The 14,989-nt window shown below is 40.2% G+C and overlaps 1 protein-coding gene across 1 annotated transcript in view; it reads right to left on the bottom strand.

Moving 5' to 3' along the window:
• Positions 1-14,989, bottom strand: part of LOC136317063 (zinc finger protein 81) — a 135,137-nt gene that overhangs the window by 102,494 nt on the left and 17,654 nt on the right. The window lies entirely within an intron of this gene.

Here is a 14,989-nt window from a genome sequence, read left to right as displayed (position 1 = left end):
AATAGGAGGGAAGACTTCCAAGCTCCTTTAATGAGGCAAGTATTATCCTCATTCCAAAACCAGGCAAAGACAATACAAAGAAAGAAAACTATAGGCCAATATCCCTGATGAACTTATATGCTAAAATTCTCAACAAAATATTAGCAAACCAGATGCAGCAATACATTAAAAAACTCATACATCATGATCAAGTGGGATTTATTCCGGGGAGGCAAGGCTGGTACAATATTTGCAAATCAATCAATGTGATTCATCATATAAACAAAAGGAAGGATAAAAATCACATGATTGTTACCAATAGATGCAGAAAAAGCATTTGATAAAATCCAGCATCCATTTATGATCGAAATTCTCAGCAAAGTTAGAAAACAGAAAACATAACTTAACACAATAAAGGCCATCTATGACAAACCAACAGCCAACATCATACTCAATGGACAAAAGCAATCCTCTTGAGATCAGGAACAAGGCAGGGATGCACCTCTCACCATTCTTATTCAATATAGTTCTGGAAGTCCTAGCAACAGCAATCAGACAAGAAGTAGAAATAAAAAGCATCCAAATTGGAAAAGAAGTAAAATTATCATTATTTATTGATGACATGGTTTTGTACACATAAAACCCTAATGTCTCATTCAAAAACTACTGGGGACGTCAGAGAAATGGCACCATAAGGAGCGATACTGATAAATCTCCCCAAAAATTCAACAAGATCTTCAACCAGAGACAGAAAAATCTATCCTTGGAGCCTCCAGAAGTTCCACACTAAACGTGAAGGTATGACTGCGCGAAAAATTGACTAAATATAAAATCAACCCCGAAGGAAATAAGGAGGAAGAAACACTCCGCCTTCCTCACTAACCTAAATAAGGGCTGCTTTCACTGGGAACTGAGAGTATGGGAACTCACGCGGGCATAGGGTGTGAATAGAACCAGACTGCGGCACAAACGTCAGAACCAGGCTGTGGCACGGACATCTAAGGCGAGGAAATACTGTGCTTGTGGCAATCCAGTAAACACAAGCTAATGCTCGCTCCAAATCCAGACAAAGAAAGGCACTTGGGACAGTCATCCGCCCAGATCTCCTGGTTGGCGCGCGCAGATAGTGGGAGAGAGATTCCTCCTAGAGCCCCAGCAGTGGGCGCCCGTGTTCCTGGACAGAGGGGCAAAGTGAGAGGCCTTTCTGTGGGCCGAAACCAGAGTCTTGAAATCGCCCCTGTGCCCTGAAAAGCAGTGCACGGGGAGTGGAAGTGAAATTGCCTATGTTCGAACTTTTTTGTGAGAACGGGGCACCTGACTGGGAGTGAGAGACGGCTGGCCGAATATCCTGGTCAGTGAGCGCAGATAGTGGGTGAGAGATTTTCCTGGGAGTGGGCGCCCGTGTTCCTGGACAGAGGGGCAGAGTCAGAGGTCTTTGTGTGGGCCAAAGCCCCGCCTGATTATACTAGCGGCTCTGACTGATTGAGCCTTACCCAGAGCCCTGCGCTGAGTGGGAACACAGTAGGATTTGCCAGCTCTTTGAGCCTCTTACTCTCCAGGCAGAGGCAGCAGAAACCCCATAGCTGGATCATCAGGCTACTAATTCAGAAAGGAAAGACTAGGAGAGAGGCTCCGGAAATACGGACTCTCTCATTGGCGGAGCCTGCAAATGCTAATGAGCCTCGACTGCCAACGAGACTGAAGCCCAATACATGACATCGCCATAGAGACATATCAAATGCAAACCTCTACCTGAGCGTGCCAAAGGGGCAGAACCCGGGGTACAGAGTCACCCACCAGGAAGAGGGAGAGAAAAGAAAAAGCAAGAAGATAACCTCTCAAAATCAAGAATAATCCACAGACTTTATAACCTACCCCATTTTATTATATTTGTTCGTTTGTTTCTCTTATCTTCTTGTCTTGATTATATTCTTCCTCTTCCAATTTGGTCGTTTAATTCTCTGCTGGTCTTACTCTCTCCTCTCCTTGAACTACACTACCTACAAGTGTTACCTCTCCCATTATCTTTTCTTTCTTCTTCCTTTCTCTCTATGAGGGTTGCACTCCAAAACCCTTAACTCTCTCTCTCTCTCCTTTTATTCTTTTTTCTTCTTTTTGTGTTTTCCTCTTTCTTTTTTTTTCTCACTCTATATTAGTTTCTTCTTTTCTCCTTTACTTTTCCTCTCATTCAATCCTCAATCACAAACAAATACTTTATCTGGGATTCAAATTTTTCTTTGTGGCGCTTTGGGGTTTTTTTACTTCGCTTTTTTAACTCACAAGCAGTGCTCCCAACCCTGGCTCTCCATTTTATCTAGTTCTTGCTCAACTAAATACAATAGTAATTTTTTATTTTTTCCACATTTTCCTGTTTTCCTCTTATTCCTCTCATCATATCTCTTAGTCAACCATCGCCTAAAAGCAAATCATTTTATTCTTGACCCAAATTTTTTTCCTTTTTTGCACTGTCTGGATCCATACCCCCTTTTTTGCCCCCTTATCACTTCTCCCTAACTCAGGCCCTCCATTATAGTTTTTGTTCTATTAATCACAATATAATTCACAGTTCACCACAAGATTTCTTCAAGAAGGAGGGGAGAGGAGAGGAGAAGGGGAAAAAAAGGGGGGTATAATAATTTTTTTTACTTAGTCTTTTTTATTTTTATTTGTTTAACTTTTTATTCTTTATTAATTCTCATTAATACTATCAACAAAACCACCCTCAGATGCCATTAAAAAAAAGAAATAGAATATCATGGATACAAAAGACAGAGAGGTAGCAGAGATAGATGAAGAAAAATCTATGGAGAAAAAACATAATATATTGGAAAACTTGGTGCTAAGTGACAGAGAATTTAAAATAAAAATCCTAAAAATACTCAGATATATACAAGAAAACACACAAAGGCGATTTAGGGAGCTCAGAAAACAACTCAGTGAATACAAAGAATATATTACCAAGGAAATTGAAACTATATAAACAAATCAAACAGAGATGGAAAAACTCAATTCATGAGCTAAAAAATGAGTTAACAAGCTTAGCTAATAGAACACACAATGGAGAAAAGAAAGCCTCTTCAACTAATGGTGCTGGGATAACTGGAAAGCCACATGCAAAAGAATGAAAATCGACTACAGTTTGTCCCCTTTTACGAAAATTAATTCAAACTGGATCAAAGACCTAAATATAAGAACTGAAACAATAAAGTACATAGAAGAAGACAGGTTCTAACTCATGGACCTTGGTTTTAAAGAGCATTTTATGAATTTGACTCCAAAGGCAAGGGAAGTGAAGGCAAAAATAAATGAATGGGACTACATCAGACTAAGAAGTTATTGCTCAGCAAGAGAAACTGATAACAAAATAAACAGACAGCCAACTAAATGGGAAATGATATTTTCAAACAACAGCTCAGATAAGGGCCTAATATCCAAAATATACAAAGAACTCATAAAGCTCAACAACAAACAAACAATCCAATAAAAAAAAAATGGCCCTGGCCGGTTGGCTCAGCGGTAGAGCGTCGGCCTAGCGTGCGGAGGACCCGGGTTCGATTCCCGGCCAGGGCACACAGGAGAAGCGCCCATTTGCTTCTCCACCCCTCCGCCGCGCTTTCCTCTCTGTCTCTCTCTTCCCCTCCCGCAGCCGAGGCTCCATTGGAGCAAAGATGGCCCGGGCGCTGGGGATGGCTCTGTGGCCTCTGCCCCAGGCGCTAGAGTGGCTCTGGTCGCAACATGGCAACACCCAGGATGGGCAGAGCATCGCCCCCTGGTGGGCAGAGCGTCGCCCCTGGTGGGCATGCTGGGTGGATCCCGGTCGGGCGCATGCGGGAGTCTGTCTGACTGTCTCTCCCCGTTTCCAGCTTCAGAAAAATGAAAAAAAACAAAAATAAAAAAATAAAAAATAAAAAATAAAAAAAATGGGAAGAGGACATGAACAGACACTTCTCCCAGGAAGAAATACAAATGGCCAACAGATATATGAAAAGATGTTCATCTTCATTAGTTGTTAGAGAAATGCAAATCAAAACTGCAATGAGATACTACCTCACACCTGTTAGATTAGCTATTATTAACAAGACAGGTAATAGCAAATGTTGGAGAGGCTGTGGAGAAAAAGGAACCCTCATTCACTGTTGGTGGGAATGTAAAGTAGTACAACCATTATGGAAGAAAGTATGATGGTTTCTCAAAAGACTGAAAATAGAACTACCTTATGATCCAGCAATCCCTCTACTGGGTATATACCCCCAAAACTCAGAAACATTGATACATAAAGACATATGTAGCCCCATGTTCATTGCAGCATTGTTCACAGTGGCCAAGACATGGAAACAACCAAAAAGCCCTTCAATAGAAGACTGGATAAAGAAGATGTGGCACATATACACTATGGAATACTACTCAGCCATAAGAAATGATGACATCGGATCATTTACAGCAAAATGGTGGGATCTTGATAACATTATACGAAGTGAAATAAGTAAATCAGAAAAAAACAGGAACTGCATTATTCCATATGTAGGTGGGACATAAAAGTGAGACTAAGAGACATTGATAAGAGTGTGGTGGTTACGGGGGGAGGGGAGAGAGGGAGAGGGAAATGGGGAGGGGCACAAAGAAAACTAGATAGAAGGTGACAGAGTACAATCTGACTTTGGGTGATGGATAGGCAACATAGTTGAATGACAAGATAACCTGGACATGTTATCTTTGAATATATGTATCCTGATTTATTGATGTCGCCCCATTAAAAAAATAAAATTAAAAAAAAAAGAGTGTGGTGTTTGGGGGGGAGGGAGAGGGAAAGGGGGAGGGGGAAGGGCACAAAGAAAACTGGATAGAAGGTGACAGAGGACAATCTGACTTTGGGTGATGGGTATGAAACATAATTGATTGACAAGATAACCTGGACATGTTTTCTTTGAACATATGTACTGTGATTTATTGATGTCACCCTAGTGAAATTAAAATAAATAAATAAAAAAGTGATTAGTCAATACGACTCTAATGAGGTTATCACTACACAGCTCTACATGGGGAAAGTCTCAGTGCTATAGGTTGAGAAACAGTTCCAGAAATTCCTTTATAATTTGTTTGGCGTAAGGTTTTTATTGTGTCTTTAGCCAGTAGAGATTTTGATATTTTTTCTATCTGAGATTGATACATGATGCAATTGTCTATACTACTTTATACACAATAGCTTTATTTCAGTAATACATACATATACATTTTATATTAGGTACATGAACAAAAGAATGAAAACTACATTGCTCAAAAGTATGTTCTCAAACTGGCTACCAAAACTGGAGAACTGGAGTAATATTTAGTTTCCCATAAAAATTGGGGCTTCTGTTCTTAATTAAAATTTAATATCATCATTTCAATCTTTATTTTAACATTTATCATGCAAATTATAAAATCCAGAGAACCGCCTGACCTGTGGAGGCGCAGTGGATAAAGCGTCGACCTGGAACGCTGAGGTCGCCGGTTTAAAACCCTGGGCTTGCCTGGTCAAGGCACATATGGGAGTTGATGCTTCCTGCTCCTCCCTCCCCCCCCTCTCTCTCACCCTCTCTCCTCTCTAAAAATTAATTTAAAAAAAGAAAAATTAATAAAATCCAGAGAACCATCTCAGTCATCCTAAGGTAACACGTATTGAACCTTGCCTATGGAGAGCCACAACATGAAGAATTTTACATGTATTATCTCATTCAAACCTTACACCAACTCTGTGAGATAAGCAATTGAGGTTTGAGATACTTAAAAACACATATAGTCACACAGCTAGTTATTTATGGAGCTAGCAATTTATGGAACTAGTAATTTGTGAACCAAAATTTGATTCAGATTTTATTTTCCTTTTGTGATATTTTCCTAAAACATGTGCATTAATTATTTAGCTTTACCCTGGGAGACCTGTATTTGTATGTGTTGCTTGTGTTTTACTAAAAACCAAAATATAGCCTGACCAGGCGGTGGCGCAGTGGATAGAGCGTCGGACTGGGATGCAGAAGGACCCAGGTTCGAGACCCCAAGGTCGCCAGCTTGAGCGTGGGCTCATCTTGCTTGAGCAAAAAACTCACCAGCTTGGACCCAAGGTCGCTGGCTCCAGCAAGGAGTTACTTGGTCTACTAAAGGCCCCTGGTCAAGGCACATATGAGAAAGCAATCAATGAACAACTAAAGTCTCACAACAAAAAACTGATGATTGATGCTTCTCACCTTCTCCGTTCCTGTCTGTCTGTCCCTATCTACCCCTCTCTCTGACTCTCTCTCTGTCCCTGTAAAAACAACAACAACAAAAAAACCCAAAATATATTATAGGTAAAGGGATTTAAAACATTTTCAATAGTAATACATTAAAGTTTTACAATAAGGAATTTAACAATCTATTAAAAGTAGTTATTTAAAAGGTAATAAAGTTACCTTTCGAACAAAAACAAAACAAAACAAAAAAACTACTGGACCTGATAAATGAATTCAGCAAGGTGGCAGGATATAAAATTAATATTCAGAAATGAGTGGCATTTTTATACACCAACAATAAACTGTCTGAAAAAAAATTAAGAAAACAATCCCCTTCACTATTGGAACAACAACAACAAAAAGTATCTAGTAGTAAATTTAACCAACAAGGTAAAAGACTTGTATTCGGAAAATTATAAAACATTGATAAAAGAAATCAAGGAAGATACAAACAAGTGGAAGCATATACCGTGCTCATGGTTAGAAAGAATAAACATCATTAAAATGTCTCTATTATCCAAAGCAATTTATAGATTCAATGACATTCTTATTAAAATATCCATGGCATACTTCAAAGATATAAAACAAATATTCCAAAAATTTACATGGAATGAAGAAAGAACAATAATAGCCTCAGCAATCTTAAAAAGGAAGAATAAAGTGGGAGGCATCTCACTTCCTGATATCAAGTTATACTACACGGCCATAGTAATCAAAACAGTTTGGTACTAGCATAAGAACAGGCATACAGATCAATGGAACAGAACAGAGAACCCAGTAATAAACCCACACCTTTATAGTCAATTGATATTTGACAAAGTAGGTAAGAGCATACAGTGGAGTAAAGACAGTCTCTTTAATAAATGGTGTTGGGAAATTTGGACAGGTACCTGCAAAAAAAATGAAACGAGACCACCAACATATACCATTCACAAAAATAAACTCAAAATGGATAAAAAATTTAAATGTGAGTTGTGAAATTATAAACATCTTGGAAGAAAACATAGGCAGTAAACTCTCCGATATGTCTCGTAGCAATATTTTTGCCAATTTATCTCCATGGGCAAGTGAAATAAAGGACAAAATAGACAAATGGCAGTACATAAAACTAAAAAGGTTTTGCACAGCAAAAGACACCATGAACAAAAGACAACCCACACAATGGGAGAACATATTCACCAATACATCTAATAAAGAGTTAATAACCAAAATTTATAAAGAACTTCTAAAACTCAACACCAGGAAGGTAAACAGTCCAATGAAAAAATGGGCAAAAGAATTGAATAGACACTTCTCCAAAGAGGACATACAAATGGCCAATAGGTGTTGTGGACCGTAAATGGTAAAATGCCTTTGTAGACTCGAGGCTTAGCAAAAGGCTAAGTTCTTCCCCCTTCACCTTCATATTGGCTATGAAGCTGAGTATTTGCACCCACTTCACTTGCTTCCTTGACTTGCTGGAAGCAATTTACATGCCCTTCCTCTGACTCTTTGTTTTCAGATGTTGGTAGATTTCACTAATGCATCCTGTTTATGCCTTGGGAGAGTTCCTATTTTAAGCCTTGGATGTGTAACTTTGTATCAAGGACTTCCTTGATTTGCATATGGCTACATAATAAAGCAAACTGGGACTATGGGGCACTCGGATACTGCCATCAGCATTTGAAGAGTCCTCCCAGTCCCGTTTTTTCTTAATAAGTGTGTTTCCTTAATTCCGCACCATTATTAGGAGCCACGCTGGTCCACGGGAAGTGGCGCCCGAACAGAAGACTTGAGTATGAGTACGAGGAAACTAAAACTGAAGGAAGGTGACGGAACTCCCCAAAGTGAAGTGCGCACAGTGAGTAAAGAAAGTTTTTGGGGAAAGTGTAGTCAGGAGTAAAAGATTATGGGACAGATAGGGTCAAAAATAAGGGACCTTTTTGTAGAAATGTTTCTGTATGAAGACAAATTGTTGTCTGAAGAGTATCAGGGTGAGCTGGAAACAGAGGGATGTGAATACGAGGATAACTTGGAGTCTGAGGAAGACTCGGGGAATGAAAAATCTGTGGCTATAACTGCCTTAGCCACAGGGCCTTCACTGCGCTCAGCTCCTTCCTACATTCAACCCTCTGCTCCTCCGTTTCCTTATTGGGCTGATTGCGGAGTCTATAGCTCAAAATCTGGGAAATCCCCTCTCCAACAATCTATAGACCAGGCTCAAAATGTAGGGGAAACAATAAATGGCTTTACCTGTTTTCTTGTTGTAGATAGACAGGATGATACAGGGAGACTAGTGCGAGAACATAAACCTGTACCTTTTAGAACTCTGAAAGAGCTTAAACTTGTTTGTGTTCAGTATGGGCCTACTGCCTCTTTTTCACTTGATTTATTAGATACTATTAGTGCAAAGCCTCTTCCCCCAAATGACTGAAAGGGGATTGCTTGTGCTTGTCTCTCCAAGGGTAATTATTTGCTGTGGAAGTTGGACTTTCTTGAGACTGGATAGGAGACTCAGGTATTAGGAAAACTACAGCTTTTCCCGTCATGGTCTGATTTTCTTTCATGTTTTAATTACAATCTTCTGAACTATCATTTTGTTGCTTTCTTATGCTTTGCCTGGAAATTAAGGCAGGGAATCTGTGTTGGATCTGACTATAGAAAATATCCCAGAGAGTAATGGTGCGGTAGGAAGCGATACTGATAAATCTCCCCCAAAACTCAACAAGATCTTCAACCAGAAACAGAAAAAACTATCCTTGGAGCCTCCAGATGTTTCGCAATACACCCGAAGGTATGGTCGAGCGAGAAATTGGTTAAATATATAATCAAACCCAAAAGGAAATAGGGAGTAAGAAATGCTCTGCTTTCCTCACTAACCTAAATAGGGCTGCTTTCACTGGGAACTGAGAATATAGAAACTAAGGCGGGCAAAGGGGGTGAATAGATCCAGGCCATGGCACAAACGGCTGAACCAGGCTGTGGCACGGAGGTCCAAGCTGAGGAAAAACTGTGCCTGTGGCAACCCAGGCAATACAAGCTAACATTCGTGCCAAACCCAAAGACAGACAAGTGGGACAGCCATTTTCCCCGATCTCCAGGTCGGCGTGCGCAGATAGTGGGCGAGAGATTCCTTTGAAATCCCCGGGAATGGGCACCTGTGTTACCCCAGAGAGAGGCAGAGTCAGAGGCCTGTGTGGGTTTCACTCAAAGTGTGAGGCGGACAGCTTGAAATCCTGGTCTGTGCGCATGGAGAGTGGGTAAGAGTTTCCTCCGAGCACCTCAAGAGTGGGCACCCATGTTATCCCACAGAGGGGCAAAGTAAGGGGCCTCTGTGTGGGCCAAAAGTGGAATCCGCAGGCCACCCTAGTGCCCTGAAAAAGCCGCACATGGGGAGGGAGCGAGAGCCAATTCCAATGCTGGAACTTTTCCGTGCGGGTGGGGGTTTCACTCAAGAGGGTGAGGCGGCCGGCCTGTTATCCTGGTCTGCGTGTGCAGATAGTGAGCGAAAGATTCCTCCGAGTGCCTCGGCAGTGGTCGCCCGTGTTATCCCAAGGAGGGGCAGAGTCAGGGGCCTTTATGTGGGCCAAAAGCAGAATCTCCAGGTCGCCTCAGCGCCCTGAAAAAGCCGCGCACTGGGAGGGAGCAAGAGCCAATTCCAACGCTGGAACTTTTCCGTGTGGGCGGGGCTTTTACTCAGAGTGTGAGACTGCCGGCCTGACATCCTGGTTTGCACACAGATAGTGAGCAAGTTTCCTGCAAGCGCCACGGGAATGGGAGCCCGACCGTGTTACCGGACAGAGTGGCAGAGCCAGAGGTCTTTGTGGGCGGAAGCCCCGCCTGATTATGCTAGCAGCTCTGACTGAACGAGCCTTACCCAGAGCCCTGTGCTGAGTGGGAATAGAGTGGGAAGTTGCCAGCTCTTTGAGCCTCTTACTATCCAGGCCGAGGCAGCAGCAACCCCATAGCTGGATTATCAGGCTACTAATTCAGGAAGGAAAGACTAGGAGAGAGGCTCCAAGAACACAGACTCTCTCACTGTCGGAGCCTATAAATGCTAATGAGCCTCAACTGCCAACGACACTGAAGCACAATACATGACATCGCCATAGAGACTTATCAATTGCAAACCTCTACCTGAGCGTGCCAAAGGGGCAGAACCCAGGGTACAGAGTCACCGACCAGAAAGAGGGAGAGAAAAGAAAAAGCAAGAAGATAACCTCTCAAAATCAAGAATAATCTGCAGACTTTATAACCTATCTCATTTTATTATATTTGTTCATCTGTGTCTCTTATCTTCATTCTTGACTTTTTTTTTTCCTCCTCCAATTTGGTCGTTTAACTCTCTGCCGGTCTTACTCTCTCCTCTCCTTGAACTACACTACCCATAAGTGTTACATCTCCCATTATCTTTTCTTTCCTCTTCCTTTCTCTCTATGAGGGTTGCACTCCAAAACCCTTAACTCTCTCTCTCCTCTTTTTTCTTCTTTTAGTGTTTCCCTGTTTTTTCTTTCTCTCTCTTTCTTTTCTCCCTCTATATTAGTTTCTTCCTTTCTCCTTTACGTCTCCTCTCATTCAAATCTCAATAACGAACAAATTATCTTATCTGGGACTCAAACTTATGTTTGTGGCATTTTGGGGGTTTTTACTTCACCTTTTTAACTCACTAGCAGTGCTCCCATCCCTAGCTCTCCATTTTATCTAGTTCTTGTACCTCTAAATACAATAGTAATTTTTTCATTTGTCCCCCCATTTTTCCGTTTTCCTCTTATTCCTCTCATCATAACCATTAGTCAACCAACACCTAAAAGTAAATCATTTTATTTTTTTTACAATTTTATTTATTTATTATAGAGAAGGGGGGGAGGAGCAGGAAGCATCAACTCCCATATGTGCCTTGACCAGGCAAGCCCAGGGTTTTTTTTGTTGTTGTTGTTGTTTTTATTGTTGTTTTTTCTTTTTGCATTTTTCTGAAGCTGGAAACAGGGAGAGACAGTCAGACAGACTCCCGCATGCGCCCGACCGGGATTCACCCGGCATGCCCACCAGGCGCGACGCTCTGCCCACTAAGGGGCGATGTTCTGCCCATCCTGGGCGTCGCCATGTTGCGACCAGAGCCACGCTAGCGCCTGGGGCAGAGGTCACAGAGCCATCCCCAGCGCCCGGGCCATCTTTGCTCCAATGGAGCCTTGGCTGCGGGAGGGGAAGAGAGAGACAGAGAGGAAAGCGCGGCGGAGGGGTGGAGAAGCAAATGTGCGCTTCTCCTGTGTGCCCTGGCCGGGAATCGAACCCGGGTCCTCTGCACGCTAGGCCGACGCTCTACCGCTGAGCCAACCAGCCAGGGCAAGCCCAGGGTTTTGAACCAGCAACCTCAGTATTTCCAGGTTGACGCTTTATCCACTGCATCACCACAGGTCAGGCAAATCATTTTATTCTTTTTTTTTTAAATTTTTTAATTATTTATTTATTCATTTTAGAGAGGAGAGAGAGAGAGAGAGAGAGAGAGAGAAAGGAGAGAGAGACAGGGGGAGGAGCTGGAAGCATCAACTCCCATATGTGCCTTGACCAGGCAAGCCCAGGGTTTCGAACCAGCAACCTCAGTATTTCCAGGTTGACGCTTTATCCACTGCATCACCACAGGTCAGGCAAATCATTTTATTCTTGACCCAAATTTTTTCTTTATTTGCTTTTTGTGGGTCCATACCCCCTTTTTTTCTTTTTTTCTTTTTTTTGGCCCTTTATTACTTCTCACCAATTCAGGCCCTCCATTACACGCATTGTTTGTCCTATTTAGTACAATATAATTCACAGTTCACAAGATTTTTCTCAAGAAAGAGGGGAGAGGAGAGGAGAGGGAAAAAGGAGGGGGGAATAATTTCCTTTTTTAATTTTAATTTAATTTTTCTTTATTTAATTATTATTTTTTTGAAAAAAACTTTTATTTTTTTAACTTTTTATTCTTTATTAAATCTCATTAATACTATCAACAAAACCACCCTTAGATGACATTAAGGAAGAGAAAATCGAATATCATGGATACAAAAGAAAGAGAGGTAACAGATACATGAGGAAAAATCTATGGAGAAAAAATTTAATATATTGGAAACCTTGGAGTTAAACAACAGAGAATTTAAAATAGAAATCCTAAAAATACTCAGACATATACAAGAAAACACAGAAAGGCAATTTAGGAGCTCAGAAAACAACTCAATGAACACAAAGAATATATGTCCAAGGAAATTGAAACTATAAACACAAATCAAACAGAAATGAAAAACTCAATTCACGAGCTGAAAAACGAAGTAACAAGCTTAGCAAATAGAACAGGTCAGATAGAAGGTAGGATTAGTGAAATAGAAGACAAGCAACTTGAGGCACAACAGAGAGAAGAAGAAAGAGAATTAAAAAATTTAAAAAATGAGATAGCCCTACAAGAATTATCTGACTCCATCAAAAAGAATAACATAAGAATAATAGGTATATCAAGGGAGAAGAGAGAGAAAATGGAATGGAGAACAAATTCAAACAAATACATGAGAACTTCCCAAGCCTGTGGAATGAACTAAAGCCTCAAATTCAAGAAGCAAACAGAACTCCGAGTTTTCTTAACCCCAACAAACCTACTCCAAGGGACATCATAATGAAATTGGCACAAACCAACGGCAAAGAAAAAATTCTCAAGGCAGCCAGGGAAAAGAAGAATACAATATATAAAGGAAGGCCCATTAGATTATCATCAGATTTCTCAGCAGAAACTCTACAAGCTAGAAGAGAGTGGACTCCAATATTTAAAGTCCTGAAAGAGGAACTTTCAGCCACGAATATTATACCCATCAAAGCTATCCTTCAAATACGAAAGAGAAATAAAAACATTCACAGATACAGAAAAGATGAGGGAATTTATCATCAGAAAACCCCCACCCCAGGAATTACTAAAGGGGGTTCTCTGTTCAGATACAAAGAACAACAACAACAACAAAAAGCCACAAGTAAAAGCTCCAAGAACACAATAAAACCAAATTTAAACTGTGACAACAACAAAAAGAAAGGGGGGTAAGAGGATGGAGATTAACAGTAGCAAAGGACGATGGAGTGCAAAAGTACTCACAAAATAGTGTGCTACAATGAACAGGGTAGGAACCCTTTTCATTACTTAAAGGTAACCACCATTGAAAAAACCACCACAGAAGCACATGAGATAAAAAAGATAGCAACAGAGGAAAGATGTATGGAATACAACCAAATAAAAACAAAAGATAGAAAGATGAAAGAGAAGGATCAAACAAGACACGAAACTAACAGAAAGCAATGTATAAAATGGCAATAGGAAACTCACAAGAGTCAATAATTACACTAAATGTAAACGGATTAAACTCACCAATAAAAAGGCACAGAGTAGCAGAATGCATTAAAAAAGAAAATCCAACTGTATGCTGCCTACAAGAAACTCAAATAAGTAACAAGTATAAAAATTCAAAGTGAAAGGCTGGAAAACAATACTCCAAGCAAGTAACATCCAAATAAAAACAGGCGTAGCAATACTCATATCTGATAATGCTGACTACAAAACAGCAAAAGTACTTAGAGACAAAAATGGCCATTTCATAATGGCTAAGGGGACACTGAATCAAGAAGACATAACAATTCTTAATATATGTGCACCAAACCAAAGAGCACCAAAATATATAAGACAGCTACTTACTGACCTTAAAACAAAAATTGACAAAAATACAATCATATTTGGAGACCTCAATACACCGCTGACGGCTCTAGATCAGTCATCCAAACAGAGAGTCAACAAAGATATAGTGTGGCCTTAAACAAAACACTAGAGCACCTGGATATGATAGATATCTACAGGACATTTCATCCCAAAGTGACTGAGTATACATTTTTCTCCAGTGTACATGGATCATTCTCAAGAACTGACCATATGTTGAGCCACAAAAACAACATCAGCAAATTCAGAAAAATTGAAGTTCTACCAAGCATATTTTCTGATCATAAAGCCTTGGAACTAGAATTCAACTGCAAAAAAGAGGAAAAAATTCCCACAAAAATGTGGAAACTAAACAACATACTTTTAAAAAATGAATGGGTCAAAGAAGAAATAAGTGCAGAGATCAAAAGATACATACAGACAAATGAAAATGACAATAGGAGATAATAAAAATCAGGGCAGAAATAAATGAAATAGAGAACAGAAAAACTATAGAAAAAATTAATAGAACAAGGAGCTGGTTCTTTGAAAAGATCAACAAAATTGACAAACCCTTGGCAAGACTTACCAAGAAAAAAAGAGAAAGAACTCATGTAAACAAAATCCAAAATGAAAGAGGAGAAATCACCACAGACACCATAGATATACAAAGAATTATTGTAGAATACTATGAAAAACTTTATGCCACTAAATTCAACAACCTAGAAGAAATGGATAAATTCCTAGAACAATACAACCTTCCTAGACTGAATCAAGAAGAAGCAGAAAGCCTAAACAGACCTATCAGTAGAGAAGAAATAGAAAAAACCATTAAAAACCTCCCCAAAAATAAAAGTCCAGGCCCTGACGGCTATACCAGCAAATTTTATCAAACATTCAAAGAAGACTTGGTTCTTATTTTACTGAAAGTCTTCCAAAAAATTGAAGAAGAAGCAATACTTCCAAACACATTTTATGAGGCCAACATAACCCTCATACCAAAACCAGGCAAGGATGGCACAAAAAAAGAAAACTACAGATCAATATCTCTAATGAATACAGATGCTAAAATACTAAACAAAAT

Source organism: Saccopteryx bilineata, chromosome X (assembly GCF_036850765.1).
Source record: "Saccopteryx bilineata isolate mSacBil1 chromosome X, mSacBil1_pri_phased_curated, whole genome shotgun sequence".
Lineage (NCBI taxonomy): Eukaryota > Metazoa > Chordata > Mammalia > Chiroptera > Emballonuridae > Saccopteryx > Saccopteryx bilineata.
This window is presented reverse-complemented; position numbering and strand designations above follow the sequence as displayed.